The sequence below is a fragment of the Xenia sp. Carnegie-2017 genome, unplaced genomic scaffold, assembly GCF_021976095.1.
Source record: "Xenia sp. Carnegie-2017 unplaced genomic scaffold, XeniaSp_v1 HiC_scaffold_25, whole genome shotgun sequence".
NCBI classification, from domain to species: domain Eukaryota; kingdom Metazoa; phylum Cnidaria; class Anthozoa; order Malacalcyonacea; family Xeniidae; genus Xenia; species Xenia sp. Carnegie-2017.
The window spans coordinates 605,028-621,139 of record NW_025813488.1 but is presented as its reverse complement, the minus strand read 5'-3'; positions in this window follow the sequence as shown (position 1 = coordinate 621,139).

Genomic DNA, 16,112 nt, shown 5'->3' with positions numbered 1-16,112 from the left:
AACGCACATGGTAATACTCGTTTGAAAATGGTGGTGGTATAAAATATATAATTGCTTTTGAAATGAAAATTTCAACCTTTACTCAGTCTTACTGTACAATTTCATAGCCTTTAATACTGCTATATTTGCAGAATTCGACTAAGGGCTCAACAATTTTCTGCCAAGTTTCTAATACTTCGAAACGCGCATTACTTTATTTTGTACGGCTCAACTAAATAACAACAAATAATTCTAACAAATGCAAAGAAAAGGAATAAATTCATCAAACTACTTACAGAAGTTACAGCTTTACTAGGCAGAGTAGTTCATTTGATCTTATTCAGACGACAGTTTGATGCCAAATGTCCGTCGTCTCCCATCTGACATTAGATTAGCTCAATAAACTATAATTATCATTTACATATTCAATTAAAAGAACCGGAAACGTTTTGAATCCAACTATATTAAGCATCTACATTACCTAATCCCATTTTAGAATTTTTCTTAGGAGGGTGCTGAAGAATTTTTTAGGAAGGTGTGCTTCCCCCTGCCACCCCCAGATAATCTGGCCTTGATGATCACGCATGTCCATGCAATTGAAGTATATATCAAGGTACACAGTAACTATGTGTAAGATTGCTCTGTAGTATTCATGTAATAATATACGTAGATATGTCTGACTAATTTCAACAATTCGTCAAACAATATCGACTAATACAGTAAGAATTGGTAACAAAAATTAAGTTTGCCATCTATGTTAGGGAATACATTTGAAACATTGCAAACTCTTTTTCAATTTCCGATTAAATACATATAAATAAAAACAACTTATTAAGCAACAATGAAAATGCTTTTGCTATCTTGAATTTGTACTTTCATCAACAGATATGATGTAACAACAAGGATAAAAGGATATGATTCTTTTAAAGCAGCGATCTTCTTCATGGCAAGGCTATTTTTGCAAATTTCATAATTTCGTGTCTGCTTTTTAAAAATAATGACTACGTAAATCTAAGAATTGTTATTTTTATTGCCAATATCTTAACTGAACTATAAAAATTTAACGAAAGATAAAATTTAAAAAATGTTCCAAAACTTTAACAATTAAACACTAACAATACTTAAAACTAAAACGTAACATTTCATCAAACTATATTTGTTGTAAGAACAGTTATTCTTATGCAGTCTATGAATGTCTACCTTTATATTCCTACGGAGAAGAAAAGACTGCTTAGATGACTCAAGAACATCTTTTAATGATGCATTGAATGACTTTTGATCAATAAGCTGGTTTGGAAGATTGACACTAAATAGGCAAGTAGAAGCAAAAAACGAAGTGGCATTGTTGAATTATACTTTTATCTTACCTAATCCAAACTTTGGCAGTCTGGTGGAACCAATAGTAAAAATCAGAAATTTGTAAAGAATTGGATGATCTGCATTAGGAATTAATTGCTGCAGATTATTAGCAATTGTTGACTCGCATTCATTTAACACCTCTGGGAACTCAAGAACGTCAACCACTGCTGATAGACTCATTTCACTTTCACTGCATGGAACAAATAGTTCTTGAAACTTGTCTTGGAATTCTTTCATTTTATCTCTGAATCCAAGTGCATTCAATCCTTCGGCAATTTGGTCAAGAACAATCTTTCGCCGGCCAATGACATCATGGATGATTAGTAGTTGAATAGTCTTCCTTTTATTTTCATTCTGGTATAAAGTTACAATACATAAAAAATAAACAGAAAAAAAGGGCAAAAATTCATAAACTATGTATGTAGGCTTTTGCAGCCGATCACGCGATGATATGTCCTCATGGTGGTTTACCAATAGTGAGACATAATGAAGTTTGAGGTATAACAGCACATTGGATGGCAGAAGTTTGCTCGACAGTTGTGAAAGAGCCACAATTACAACCTCTTTCTGGGGAAGTGATATTACCTCGTACAGCCAATAGACAAGAAGAAGCGAGACTAGATATTCGTGCTAAAGGTTTTTGGTCTAGACAGCAAGATGCATTTTTTGATGTAAGGGTATTTCACCCAAACGCGTCGAGCTACCAAAACACCAATCTACCTGCACTCTATCGTCAGCATGAGATGGCTAAGAAAAGGGAATATGGTGATCGAGTAAGAGAGATTGAATATGCTGCTTTTACACCACTGGTCTTTTCAACATCAGGTGGTATGGGGAAAGAGACTGCAATTGCTTATAAACGGCTAGCTGATCTGCTGTCACAAAAGAGAAAGCTGCAATATGGCATCACGCTAGCGTGGATGCGTTGTAAACTGTCTTTCGCACTGATTAGGTCAGCAATTACTGCGATACGAGGAAGTCGATCTGCCTCAACTCGCGAACATTCTTTAAATATTGACCTAGGTTATTGGGAAAGTTGTCTTTACATTTGACTGTCCCTTTATCATGGATATTTTTAAACACTGATTTTAGTCATATGTGATTCAGTTTTTTAACATTTATATTTGTAATAGATAATAATGATCATAATAAAATACGTTTTCAAGTGCATTAAGCACTGAATCCTAATATTTACTCAACCCTATGTAATCTCTCACAGCTGCTTTGTTTGCCATGAATGACCTGCTATACTATTGATTATCAGTTAAGGCTGAGGATTTAAAATTTTTGCTTAAACCATGCAAAACAATGTGTATTAGGTATATCACCTGATCAATGAAATTCTTTATGTGTGCAGTACATTCTCCAATGTTTGCAGTTCTCATAGCCAGTTTAAAATTACCAGTGGAAAAACATCTGTACACCGAAGGACTGAATATCGGAAAACCAGGTCCACTTTGCAAAGTACTATGGACAATAATTGTTCCAATATATTTCATAATACTTTACGCAACAACACCAGCATTATATAATGGACTTTGGTAGGCATCACCTTCAAAAAACATTTCACTCTATTTATTGAGCAAATTTGTAAAAAATTGCCTGGCAACCCCTTCAGCATCAACTGCTGGTTGTTCTTTCAATGGTTTATATGTAAATAAGTCTCAATGGTTTCCTTTCATCAAAATTGGGATCTTTATAATAGGACATTACATCACTAAAAAGGTCCTCCTCTTCAACTTTTAATTTTTCTTTTTCTTTACATAGTTTTTTTGAAAGATGTTTAAGTATAGAATAGTACAGTGCCACTTACTTCTAAAGCATGATGTAACACATCATCCTCCTTGTTTGGAAACATTTCTCGTAATGTAGCTTCACTCCCGTTATTACTTGTTATAGATGAAGAGCATGGCTCATTGTTATTGAAAACTTGCTCTTGACTGGAATCTAAAGAGCTTGGCATATCCAAAGATGTTTCAGAAAATGTTTCTGTTCCTGGACTAAATGTACCTTCATCATCATCGGGAAGATCCTCTTTTGGTCTTATATAAATACTTCCTTGTCTGGAAAGGCTTAAAACTCGAGCAGAAGTGAATTGAACACCTCCTGCCAGTTTTGGAGTGACAATTTGACCATAGCAAGATTTGACAAAGTCAATATTAATATTATTTTCTTCTAAGATAGGAAGTCATATATTTTGTTTTTGAGTTCAGACTCTTTCCAAGACTTGTCAATTAGGCATCCATGTACTACAAATCCTCTATTTTCAAGCTGACATCTTGTTTGATGAGTTGGCACTGATTGAGATGTGGAAGATGGAAGTAGGACAAGATCTTTGTGAACAACACAAAGTTTCTTTATCTTTTTTGATGGTGGTCTTTTGATTTTCTTTGATGAAGTAGTAGTTGATGATAGTGTTGGAAATGACCGTCGAAGAGCCACGCAAGGTGGTCATGATGATGACAATCAGTGGCGGATCCAGTGTACGTCAAAATAAATTATAGCTACTCAATTTTACATTGAAATTACATTCAGAAAAACACTATTGGTTTTTAATTTCTAAAGAATATAATTTTACCAATAGATTACCCTCTAAGCTGTTTAAAAATGTAAATATACGCCAAAATGTGCTGCAGCAATTTATTTTGACGTAGTCTGGATCCGCCACTGATGACAATTCTTCGTTATCGGAAAGTGAAGATGAATACATTCACAGAATTGGAAATGTTGAATAGTTAGTTGTGTTTTATTGATGTTTCATTGTTTTCCCCAAAGTAAAAAGAATGTTTTTTATCTTTTAGGTGCGAGTGTGGCTTTTGTGTGGTCATGAGTACAGGACGGGAAAATATATGTTGCCAAGAGGTAAACAATACTGAGCCTCTGATACATGGCGATCATATTTGCATCACACAAGAGGAAGAGCTTGCCACAGTGTGTACAAACGAAGCTGTCGTAAAAACAGCTATGGTTGTGTACACACATGACATTGGACCTATGCCTGAGAGTGAAGAAAACGAGTAAATATTATCTTAGAAGTATAATTACGTATATGTCGACAAGTGTATAATGCCGATAAGTATCTCAGACAAAATTTTGTAGCTTTCAAAGAGCATTACGCTACACGACGTATCGACAGTGGACGGCTTAGGTGCATGGCAGGCTGGGAAAAAAGTACCGACTACCCATACCTTCTTGTGCTGTGGACAAAATCCGGAAAGCATTCCCTTTGCCTTTTGGAGAGTACAAAGGATTTGAATATGCGCAACACTACTGAATGGTAGGGCTTATAGTGTATGACAAAGTCTGTTCAGTTGTAATTATGTTTATTTCATGTGGAACGTTATTTCTATTATCCTTTTGTTTATAAAAGCGAGATTTCTGTTGCTTAATGGCTTCAGCTTTGCTGATTTTCGATTTGTGGAGAGTCAACGGGACAGATATTTCTTTCACTCCAGCGCCATCAAGAGCTTTGGACAGTGTTGAATTAATGCGTCTGCAGTACAAAACTTCTTTCATCATATCCTGAAAAGCAAATCATTATTTATGCTGGATTTGCATTTCACTTTGAGAAAGGTAAGTTTATTTTTCTGTGCTAACCATAAGTGCTGTCAACTTTCACTGGTTTGATGACCCCTTGTCCTTCTTTTGACTTTGAATAGCCACTCTTCAAATCAATGGCTCTTCTGTTTGCTCACCATTCTTCGTTTTCTAAGCTTTATTTCCATTCTCATTGAAATGAAGAGCGGCAATAAACAATCAACAAATGAAGTTAAGTTAAGTTTATGTTTGTTTATGAATGTTAAGTTTATGTTTGCAACTATTGCAACTTATTGCTTTTGCAATGATGACTTTTTTAAGTAATCGTGCACAAGTCATAATTATATTACCTTGCTTCAATTGATCTGTAAAAAAAATGAGTATGTTTTGGTGCAAAAAGAATTATCACTCGATGGAAACCTTTGAAGTCTGCTTCCGATAACTGAGTTTTCCAATATCTCTCATGTGATACTTGGACTCAACAATCAAAGACAGCTCAACAGCTTTTGAATCTAAGATCAGAAGTTAGTTAACGAAAAAAAAATGTTGATGTTACTTTGAAATTTATTCGCTTACAATACCTTTATTGATGAAATGTGTAAAAGGTTGGTTTATTATGACAATCTATACCTTTAGCTACATGCCATACATCAAAGTAGTGCTCAATTTTGGTCTTTGTTTTGACATGTAAAATTTGATTTGAGCATGTCTGTCTGTGGTAATTGACTTCACCTTCAACCCACTTTCATCAAGCTTTGCCAGACATCGTTTTAATCCCTCAAGTTCCATTGCTCTAGAGTTGGACACTTCATTGGACTGTATAACATAATTATGTGAGTATTCTAACCATGTTTTATATACAGTTGTTGAAGAATTGTTACCTGAAAAGTTGTGTGTCTAAAATGTTGTTAGATTCCAAATCCATGCAGCTATATGACCCATACTTGGCACAATATCCAGGCGAATCACATCTTCCATCTCCTCCAATGTTAATATTCCTTTTTCTGATTGATTCTAGAAGATGCTTTTGGTGCATATGCCAAAAATTTGAAACACTGGGTATAAAATACGCTGTTTGAATATAGCTATATGAGCGCTCAGACAGAAATTGCATGCGTGAGTGACGAAGGAATTGAAGAACTTTGCTGGGGCTACTACCACAGCTAGATGCTGGCAGCAAAGACCAAGTTACCCAAAGGCATTTGCCCATGCGGAGGTTGGCTCTTCCAGTCTCGAACATAACCACAATGACATTTTACTAGTACGTTAACCATACTACCAGTCGTTTTGGTCACAATGGAACATCTTTCACCACAACATGGCCGTTGACTCACTAAGTGTTTCAGACAACTATCAAACACTATGTATTTTCTCTCATTTTGAATATCTTTCCCATAACATAAAAATTACCATCAGAATCAGAGAGAGATAAACGTCTGCTTGGCATTTTACATTGCGCTTCTAAGGTACGTATAAGGAATTTTCTATGAGTTAAAATAACATAGAAATAATCAAACGACATTAGTCTGAATTAGTTACCACTGTATATGTTGGTGTTTCGCTGTCTACATACATTTGGACATCTTTTATCTTACTTCCTTTGAGGTAAAACGCACAAACATTTCGAGCCGATGTCGACACATCGTGGTCGTCGTCTAAAAGAACGTCGTCAATAACCTAAAATTATAAAATAGTCTTCAATTTGGTAATGCTATATAGCTTAGTCTTTGATAAATGTAAACAAATATTGATAACTATGACTATAATATTTATCTCTTGCCTTCGTCTCCTCTCAAATACAGTTCTAACATTTGTTGGCTGTTTCCTTTTAGATGCTACACTTGTAGGTTCCACAGAGTATTCAAAAATCCTAGGTACAGCATCCTTCTTAAGGCGAAGCCGTCCTGCTATCCATCCTACTGATTGCATCGCTTCAAAATTTTGCACGAAGCACGAACTCTCGAAATGTTGCGAGCACAATTTTGAGCTCTTTGTTGGCTTCCAATTCTTTCGTCGGATTTTTTTAATCCAAATATCTTGCATGCGCTTGTTTTCGGGAAACGAAAAAAAGAAATCTTTTGCTGCGTTTGGTGGTTCTTAGAAGAACCGTTTTACAATTAAATGCGGCACAATAAACTATATTTTCAATGCTAAATTGTCGCGCTGTTAATGCAGGCAAAGAAGTTACCAATATATTTTGAACGAAGCGCGCAATTTACCGCGTTTAGCTAATGTCAACTATTACGTCACAACGACCTTTTTCCAATCGGTAGCCGTCGTTAGCTCGTCGGGCATTTTCAATACGTAAAGCATCAACTTTAAACCTCCATATATTCGAAAATATTTATCCTTTGAGCCTCAAACTTTGGTGAACTATTAGTTGGAGCTATACCCCTTTGTACAGTACAAAAATAACAATCCGAATTTTATGTTGCATGTGTCCTTTAAGTTTAAAGTCGAGAAAGCACGATGACGAATGCAAACATATTGTCAATATGGCGGCGTCAAAATCAAAATAATACACTTCTCTGAAAACCTGGGACCTGGGCACGAATATATACGAGCTGCTAGTCATAAAATTAAATTCATATAAAATCCAGAGTGGGATCGCAAACATTATGCAACACAATGTAGAGTTCGCCATACCGTATATGAAAATTTCTTACAGACGATATAAAAAATACGACGATTGTCATGTTATAAAAAGGATTGGAACGCTGCATGAAACTTCGGAATAAGCTATAAATTTTGACGATACGATACGAGAAATAATTTTGGACATATTTTTTAGATTTATCTCAAAGTACATAAAGTTTGCCATGTATAATTTTAGTATGTTATGTTGTATTCTAAGTTTAGAATAAAATCCAATTTGGCGCCTCATATGTGTCAATATTGATACTGAGATTGATGATGACTTACTGCAACTGTGCAATCCATGCAGTGTGTTTTGTATGAATAAATTATAAAATCATGTCACATCTTTATTAAATTATTTTAGTATAATGTTGTTTGAATATTACTTATGTGTAATGCATGCCATATTGAAGCATTAAAGATTCAAGGATGAAAACTTCAGTGCTACATACTTCTTCTGAATTTCAGTTTTAGTTGAAAAAATATTTTGAGCTTATTTGCCTGATAAAGTACAGAATGGACATTTGCTATTTGCTTTATTTTTTCTTTCATTAAACCAGGGAAATGTTTTGACGTTTCCAAGTTTTTCTCCAATTTTTCTCCACGCACCAGCGTGGCAGCACACTATTCTTGACATGGCTCGGTCCATTCCTCCAGCCTATAGAGGTGAAATCTCGATTTGTGTCTGTCTGTTAACATTTCCGGGGGGAATTTTTACGGAATGAGGGGCGACGAACAATCACAATAAGGTAGAACCTTTGGAACTCCTGTAAGTTTCTATTTGTTTTTAAATGTATGGAATCCGAATAGATATGCGGCCTAAACAACACAATATAGTAGATACTAAAATCCAGTGATTACCGACATCAATTATACATATCTCGTTTGGCGAAAAACACATGAAATGGATTCACCGTGCCGCATTTAGCCAGCTCGGTTCAAATTTTTTATCTTGCGCTCTATGGTCACACGGTGAGAAAAATGTTGTGTAAGCATGTATTTATTTTCGTTCCAGCTTTTATTATTACTTGAAATATCGACGTCAAAAATAATTTAAACGCATGGTGCGAGTTCAACCATGACATATGAATTATGAATACGAAGAAGCGTTTGCTCTTTGCGATAACTATAAATCATTTTATCGCAGTCGCACAGAATCATCGGAAAAAAGTTCTATCAAAATGTTATAAAGGAAATGATGAAAAAAACTACAGTTCATGCGTTCGATTGATCGGTTGAGTAAACAAAGTATCATACTTTTAATCAAAAAGCATTTTAATGACAAATATGTTGGAGATATAAACATTACATGTTTGTAAATGTAGATCGTCCAGGTCGGTATAGTCCTGAGAAGGACTGTTTTTGTTGTTGTTGACTGACGTTTCGACAACCTTAGCGGTAGTCATCTTCAGAGTCAAATGAGGAGTAAACGTCAAGTTAGCCATATTTGCTATCTGGTTCTTACGTCATTGTATTGTGTGCACAGGAAATGTGTATTGTCATTGTGATTTAGTGTGAAGTGAAATGTTTTTAGTTGTGAAGTGTGATTTAGGTATGATGTTTTCAGTTGTAGTGTGTGGGTGTAAATTGTGTATTGTCATTTTGAATTAGTGTGAAGTGTAATGTTTTTAGTTGATCGTTTGTTTGTATTGTGAATAAGTCGTTTGTAAGGTGCCGGTAATTGCTGTGATCTGTTCAGGGGGATTTGTTCCAAGTTGGTATACCAACTTTCTTGTGTAAGCCGTTGTCTATAGTAAGTACTGTAAGTAATGCATTTTGCCGAGTCCCAGTTAATGTTGTACTTTGTGATTCGGTGATGTTCGGCAATGTGATTAGTTTTGTCTTGTTTCTTAGTAGCTCGTTTGTCTTCAGTAAGTCTTATGTTTAAGTTCCTGCCAGTTTCCCCGATATAGGAGGCGTGGCAGTCAGAGCAGTTTATTTTGTAAAATGCACCTTGTCGTTCGTTGGGTTGTTCTATGTCCATTATGTTTGTTAGCACTTGTCGTAACGTTGTGATTGGTTAATGCGCGACACGTATGTTGTATGGTCGTAAGATACGCGAGATAGTCTCAGACGTACCTTTGATGTAAGGTATCGTTGCTGTTGTCACTGAGTTGTTCGTTTCGTTGGGTTCGTTGGGTTTGTAAGTGTTGCATTTGATAAAGTCAGAGTTATAGTTGTTTTTGTCAAAAACACGTTTGAGATAGTTGTTTTCGTTGTGTAGAGCATCCGGTGAATCACATATGATTTGTGCACGTCTTGTTAATGTTCTGATTGTGGAGGCTTATTGTAATGTAGGGTTGTAAGATGATTGGTGTAGTAGTCGGTCAGTATGTGTTTGCTTGCGATAAACTGTTGTTCGTAGTTTTTGATTGTCATGTTTTACCAAACAATCGAGAAAAGGAAGAGTCCCGTTTTCTTCGACATCTTTGGTAAATTGTATGTGGCTGTTCTGTTTGTTGATGTGAATGTGAAAGTCATCAATCTCGTCTGCATGTAGTGCTGTGATTGTGTCATCTACGTAGCGAAACCAAAAAGGTAGTGCATGTTTGTAAGTCGTGAGCGCCCGTTCCTCTGTAGATTGCATTACAATTTCAGCAACTACAACAGAAACGGCTGAGCCCATTGCTGTTCCATGTAATTGTTTGTAGTGTGTACCTTTGTACTGAAAGTATGTCGAGGTGAGGCAGAGCTCCAGTAGCTCCATAATATTTTCTGTCGGTAATGGCAGTACGTCCGTGGTGTTTGTGATGAGGGTTTTTGTACAAGTAAGTGCCAGATTAAGTGGAATACTGGTGAACAGTGATTTCACATCAAAAGACATTATTATATAGCTGTCCGGTATTTGTATAGTGCTCAGTTTTTTAATGAAGTTTTCAGTGGATTGTAGCTCGTGTTTTGATTTTTTTGTAAGTTGTTGCAGTATGTCAGTCAAGTACTTTGAGAGTTCGTAAGTAGGCGAACCACAGAATGAAACAATTGGTCTCATTGGTATTTGTGAATTGTGAAGTTTTGGTAGTCCGTATAGTCTGGGTGGTCGGATATAATGTTAGATTTTCTCATAGAGAAGATCTTGATGTTAAGTTTGCGTACTAGTGATGGTGTTGGGTCTCGTTTGAGTTGTTCGTACGTTTGTCTGTCGTTAACAAGAGTGTCCATTCTTAAATGAAGATATGATTTTCAAGTTTTCGAAGTCAAAATGTCGAATGAATGTTTTATGAAGTGCGGTATTTGAAATTAAATCATAAAACATTCATTCGACATTCCTTTCACGAGAAAACATGAGCCCAACAATATTGACCTGCTCACCACTGTGTGACTTCATAGCTCAGTAGGTCAGAGCACTGCACCGGCACCGCAGAGGTCATGGGTTCGAATCCCGTTGAGTCACCTGATTTTTTCAGGTCCTGAGACGATTGCTTAAATTGTCCAGCAAAGTGCGAAGATCATATCTTCATTTAATTTCAAATACCGCACTTCATAAAACATTCAGTGTCCATTCTGTTGAAGTAATCATTCCTGTCCATGACCACATCCTTCCACCGCTGCAAGGTTTTTGGTCTCCTTCCGGCAGGACTTAGAATGAAGTCCTCGTTGAACACACAAGAGGCTATTCAGATTGTCAAATCCACCAGCAGACGACTGAAAATATATATAAAAACAAATATAACACAAAAAGATATATTTCATAAAGAAGATATATTTACTATACAATACATAAGATTTTCATTGATGAAAGTCCAAAGTCCAATTTTTAAATGATATTATAGAAAGTTCAAAGTCCAATTTACTGATAATACAAATCGTTTTGTTTTAATACATTGTCCACAAGAAAGAATCGCAAATATGAATCAATGTTTTTACTAACTTTATAGTCACAAAACCAATTATGCCAACTTCTATTTGTATACAAACGCAAGTAAAAGAATTCCACTTAGCTGGTTGGTCACATATTGTAAATTCTGATGCTCCTATCAATGATGATATACCAGAGTCTTGAGACATTTATTGATGATATTAATTGGAATATAGCAATGTGTTGTTAAAAACTCTAAAATACCGCTCGTCTTCCGTAATAGAATCTTGATAAAAAAAAATAAAGCCATGTCCTTATTTGTAAACATACACAATATGTATTGTTCCACTTCATACGATTACCACACACCTTCGGTGACGAGCAGTACATAATGATTATTATTATGAGCTATTACTATGATTTTACCACTTTCTTTGATTATTGCAATGAGTTATTTCTTAAAAAACTACTGCAAGCGACTGCAAACATCAATATAATCATTTTCTTTTTGCTTTAACGACAAATATAAAGAACGAGGAACACAACCAACATCAACTCTACTCGATTTATATCGAAATGGACAATAATCGTTTTCTTCAAAAAAAAGTTGATTCTATTGAGTTCTTTCTTTTCGATTTTGCAACCAATGAACAATATTTCCCCTCCAAAGAAATTCACCTGCTAAGTATTTGCTTTTGTAACCACATTTTGCATTAGGATATTAGGAGAGTGCAGCTCAAAATAGTTAATACAGTTCAGTGTTTTAGCATTTTGGCTTGTATTGCGTCTTGATACATTTATCAGTTTCTTTGACATCATGTAAATAATACCATGAAAGCAAGCGTCACAATGATTATTAGTAAACAATCATTGTGAGGGTTTCTTTTATGGTTTTCTTTCTTTCTTTTTTTTTATTTTTTTTATTTTTTTACAAGTACCAACTCCACAACATTCTTCCCATATTATTATTTTGTAATAATTTTATTTAAATTAATGAAAAAAAATCTTATTTTATGTCTTTTTCTAACTTTTTATATCTTTTTCTATTTTCTCATACATTTCTTCAATATTAAACTCAAATTCCATTCTTAGAAGATTTATAAATTCATCAATTTTCTCTGCAAGTTTTTCTTCTATTTTTGTAATTTTTCCATTTATTAATGGTGTTATTTTGTTAATTTCAGAAAAAACTTTTGATTTTCCTGAAGATTCAATTTCACAATAGATACATTTTGTACATAATGATTGCTTACATCTTTTTAGAAGACAAAGATGATGTGAAGTAAAATTATTAAATTCACGAAATGTCGAATTTCCAAATGCCGGATTTCCAAATAATCCACCTTTATTTTTGGAAGGGTCATGAGCATCATTCATATCATATTTTTCCATCTTTCGTTATTCTATACCAATATGTTTATCTTCCCCTACAATGATTTATATATTACATTTAAATGATTTATATATTACATTTTTAGTAAATAAATAGAAAAAATTAACATTTCTTATCTTTTATTTTAAAAAAAGTCATATTTCTTATTTTTTTATAAAAAAATTCGAATTTCTTACCTTTTCAATCATATTTTTTCTTATTTTTATTTTTTAAAAAAATTCGAATTTCCTACCTTTTTTATTACCCTTTTATATAAGAAACAAACGGGTTTTTTTGCCAACGATAATGTAAAATCTTCAATAAAAGATTTATTATTGCTTTGAATGTTTTTCTGTTTAATTGATGACGGGAAAATCTTCAAATCAAAGTATTACTTTTACATTTGAGCGCAGTGAAGATTTTGATGAAGAAAAAGATTTAAGTCAAATTATCATGAAATCAGAGTATATATCTAATTTCATTAATGGTGGTGGAATGATTATTTTTAATGAAGAAATTGAAGATGGAAGAAAATTTAATTTCAAATTATGCGATGAAGGGAGGATAATTAGCGAAAAAGGTAGTATTGACATATTTATAGAAAAAATGGATAACTACTTTTATTATCATAGTGAAAGAGAAAATAATATACATTATACACAATTGGATTTAATTAAAGTATTGTATAAAAATATTATTGAAAAAATTGTAATAGTTACTATATGATATATATATATATGTGCATAACATCACTTCTGGTAATAATACCACCTTGCTGCAGAAGAATTATTGTCTTAATTGCTGAAATTTTGACAAAAATGTGGCTGTCTTCAAATGCAAGTTTAAGATGGAAAAAGTATTGGAAATACTGTTGCAGTCTTCATATGCATAAATAAAGATGTGGTATGCATTATGTATCAACTTTGAAGTCTGATTGATATTTACGTATTATTTGTATAATATCATTTCTTGCTGGTAATAATGGCAGATTGGCGCAGTAGAACTATAATATTCATAACTGATGATGAAACTTCGGATAAAGTGTTTCTGTCTTCAGATGTCATTTGAATTGGAAATGATTATTTAGCAGACTTTTTATTCTCTTTGAGCATTGCTTATATTATCATGTTCCATGCATACTAACCCTTCCACACAGGAAGAAAGATGGTGCAGTAATTTTTTGAATTGTATTGTATTGTTCTTTTACTTTTAATTGCAAAACATTACGTGCTTCATCTTTCTATTGCTACCAAGGTACAATACTGGGATTATGACAATGGATGAAACTGTTTTGATTTGATTATGGTAAGACTTGGCAAACAAAAAGTAGTATTTACGGACAAAATTTAAAACTGGCCAAAATTTACGAAATTTCTTTTTTTTAAGATCATGGATCAAGCAAACATTTCGGATTTAATTGTATTTCCTGATCATAGTTTGACGCGGTTTAACATATATTTTGAGTTAATGTTTATGGTAATTTTGGTATGTTTTAAATCCACATAGATAATGTCAGATATTATTTGTTATTATGTATCAAAAGAGAGAAAGATGAACTAGCTTTTTGTCTTTAATTTAACACAAAAACACTTAGAACAGAGACCAGAAGGAACCAAGCAGTTGATAAACAATGCGTCGCACTTTAAATTGATTGACTTCATGGGAAACTATAACTTCAAGATTAGTTAGTGCATTAAAGACTCGTATGACACATTTATTTGCTTTCTCCTTTACGTTTTATTCACCAAAAAAGTAAAAGCACTGTGACCTGAGTCACAGAGTGTACATACCTAAACCCAATTCAAATACGTTGCTTCAATCTCACGGATCATTCGATCAAACAAAATGCACTTCATGTTTGCAATGGCTAGCAATTCTTTTAAATTTTCACTATTGTCAGTACAAACAAGGAAAATTACTGCACCATTATAGCGTAAACGAAACGAATTTAGAAAACTATATTGTTTATGCTACATCCAGTTCACTCATTAAGGTCAATGATTTGGAAATCGGTCGACTGTTCTTCTAATTTTTGCAGTATAACATATGCGCGCGTGGCTACCCACAAAAATTTTGTACTAGATACGCCACTGATCCCAACCTGAAGTGGTGACTTATAGTATATATTTACTAGAGAGGAATAGAAAGTCTATTTGAGTTTCTTGGTAAATAATGGAAATGTTTTTTTGTCATGGCTCAGACAAGTATGCCTATCAAGTAAGGCTATTTAGTGTACTTGCAAGTCAATACATGCATAAACCAGGATCTATTTCTACTTTAAAATCGGGCACGAGGCGTTATGATAATGCCATTTTTGATTTGTCTTCAAAATCAGTCTTAAGAAAGTTTTCATATGACAGGTTACACAAAAAAATGATTACATGAGATAAATGAAAATAGAACATTTAGAATAATGTGTTGGTATGTAATAATTAATCAATTAATTATTTAATTAATTAATCCATAGAAGTGGGAGGTAGCTATCTATAAGATGATAGAGAACTTTAGCATGAGTACGACTACGACAACTAGTACGAAGCTTGACCGTGTAAGGGTATGTCACGATCGTTGTCGTCGTCGCTTCGTCAAAAAGAAAAAGCTCTTTTATTGTTAAAAACACAGAAGTTTGCGAAGGAGCTACGGCTTTATTTATCAATAATGATCAACGAGTCGGAAATACTGATTTTGCAAAAACATTGGACTCTTTAGACTCAAAAAACTTCACGATTTTATATTTTCTGCATATATTTGTACTATTTTGTGGTTTGTCTACCTTTTACTTTGCGTACAAAATACATGGAAGTTTTGCTGGTCGTATTTTCGTTTTAAATGTACATCTGTGCTCAAAATAGTTCTGAAGTAAAGCCTGGATGATCGAAAATAGTACTGTAAACTAATTTCTTACACAATGAAAAAATATACCTACTTTCTTTGCTTAAAAAGACATCGTAGTCGCGTCTACGAATTTTTTACAAAATATCGTATTTAGATTGATGACGAGGGCGTGTTGTTGTTGTCGCAAAAATGTTTTCGCGCCAAAATGACGTACGTCGTACTCGTAGTCCTATTCTTAGTCTTTGCTAAAGTTCCCTATTGTTCACAGTAGAGAACCTAAGCTCAGGAAGAAGTTTTAGAATATTCCGTTATTTAAAAGAGTCCGTGGATTTCTCTTGATTTGCACACTTAATTTGTTATTTTTTGTCAATACAAAATTGTCAATTTTTGTTCGTCGAGAAATTTTATTTCACCTGACTCTAGATACCTATTATAACATGGAATTTTGAAAAAAGTATTATTAACTGTTGAATTGCAATAACAAATGAATAACATGTATCATTATTTGTGAAAAGGCCTTTGGTCAGTTCTTTACGTACTTGAACTTTGGGGATTTTTTATAACAGTGATCCATTTATATCATTCGGTGATTCACAA